We start from the raw sequence: 2,500 nt of genomic DNA on the forward strand, positions 1-2,500 counted from the left end.
GATGTGATAATCCCAGAGGAGCACAGCCCCTGGATTAGGAGGTGATAATCCCAGAGGAGCACAGCCCCTGGATTAGGAGGTGATAATCCCAGAGGAGCACAGCCCCTGGATTAGGGGGTGATAATCCCAGAGGAGCACAGCCCCTGGATTAGGAGGTGAGAGCGGCTGGCCTGGGGGTGCTGACACCTACCTGAAGCCGAGACTGCATGGAGGCACAGGAAAAGACAAACAAATGCACTAGTTTTCAAGTACAATATTATCCATAATTGTAAGAGCAAAAGAATTTGTTAAAAGGTCGTTAGCATCATAACTCATTATTTTATTCCGTTGTTTTGCTTTCTTGTTTATGTGTTGTTAGTTTGTTTGTAACCACAACCTCAAAGTGTATAGCCCAACACGCAATTACTTAAACTGTAAGACCCCAGTAACAATCTTAATCCTAAATGTAACAATTTTCATCCTCAGAGATATAATTTCTGTAATCCATGAGACTAAATATGTTTGGGTTCAACTGTAGACCACACTTGAAGTTACCCACTCTAGAAAAGTCAAAAATGGGCTTGGAATGCTACACCTGGATTATGCAAGCTTTAAGTTTAACCATGAGCACACATGTACACACCCGTTTGAGCACACACGCACACACACACACACACACACACACACACACACACACACACACACACACACACACTCATAGACAGACAGAGCAAGGCTAAGGCTAAAGCATTCCAGATCCTCCCCCACTCCATGTCTTGTACTTAAAATGAAATGATGATGACCTTTGACCCTAACATTCACCCCATGCTCCACTGAGGTCAAGACCCTTGTGGGACTTCGCCACACCTCCATTCTGGAGCAAATCACCAGAATATAACATGCCCCTGTTCTTAGAGCTAGTAACAGATATACACACCATTCACATGGAGGCAGTTAGCCTTTAATTTGATGGCTGCACGTATACATACTAATCAAAACAAGCTTCAGATTCCGTGTTTGCATTTGCTGTTCCTTATACCGCAGTATTTTCACTCTTGGTGTGTACTTTGTTTATCTCAAGAACCTACCAGCCAAGTACTGTCAGAATGAGGAGTGGGGTCTCTGGCATATATGTGCAGATTATAGCTCAGGATAGATTTTCCTATGACAGTTTATAGGCAGAGCTCATGATGCAAACAGCACCTATCAGATATAAATATAAACTGTTAACCACTTAAAGCATCAAAACAGGAAGTACAGAGATCTTGGCATGGTAACTACAGCAATGTTCATTGCCACATAATGTAACTACATTTAACAATCTCTGTTTTAGAAAAGAGCCTTGTGGGAGTGACTCAGACATCTCACTCTTTTCAAATTGATTTTTTATAGATGCTTTATAGGAAGAATTAAGCATCAGAGGTTAAAATATGGGTTTATATAGGTGATACATAAGTCTGTAAATATTACAGGAAGAGTTATATATGTTTAAATATGCCAATATAAGCCACTTGTCTGGGGTGAACTCCTGCTTCAGAGGGCAACTGTGGTCCAGGGTGCTTACAATCACGGTTTGTGGGGTGGAAGACCTCAGAGTAGTTTTAAACGGGGCCAACCAGGGCCTACCGTCACAGGAACTCAGAAAGCCTCAGACTGGGTCTGCAGAGAGCTTGACCCCTGAGTCTACAGAGAACTGGATCCCTGGGTCTGTAGAGAACTGGATCCCTGGGTCTGCAGAGAACTGGATCCCTGGGTCTGCAGAGAACTGGATCCCTGAGTCTGTAGAGAACTGGATCCCTGGGTCTGCAGAGACACCATTTGCATTGGGTAGACCGTTCCTCCGTTGAGACACGGGAGGACAGTCCCCCCCATTGAGACACGGCATTTTCACAAATCCAAAGATGTATGAAGACTCTCGATTTTGCATGCTGCATTATGAGATCCAGCGTGAAGTGTGAATGATCATAAGAACGAACTTGTAGCCCAGTGAAGTGTCTATTTCTCCCCAATCTCTACTTCATCAGGAAGGTAAACTGCTTTATAGAACAGACCACTGAACATGAAAAAGACCCTCTAGATTTGTGTGACTGAGGAATGTAGGTTACGTGTGAGATCAGCATCTAACTGCAGTGCTAGCTGGAAAGATTTACACACAAGTCTCATATGCTGGAAGAAGGAGGAAGAGGAGGATGTTCTGGAGAGGAAGACTATGGCCCCTCGACTTTATCAGGAGGATAAGGAGAGGGAGAGGCTAGCTCATACCTTTCAACACTGCCATAAAACCAACCAACACACCCACATACATAAGTACAAAGGTACATATACACTAATATACACATGCACACTCATCCACAGGAACAGACACATACACACACACAGTACACCAATACACACAAATACCAAACATACAAGCACATACACACACAAAGGTCTTATACACATACTCATAAAAAGGCACGTGAGTCCTTCCAGCCTCTAATCCAGACAGATGACTCTGTGAGTGAATCACAAATACACACAC

Source organism: Electrophorus electricus, chromosome 3 (assembly GCF_041902795.1).
Source record: "Electrophorus electricus isolate QZ-2024a chromosome 3, ASM4190279v1, whole genome shotgun sequence".
Taxonomy (NCBI): Eukaryota; Metazoa; Chordata; class Actinopteri; order Gymnotiformes; family Gymnotidae; genus Electrophorus; species Electrophorus electricus.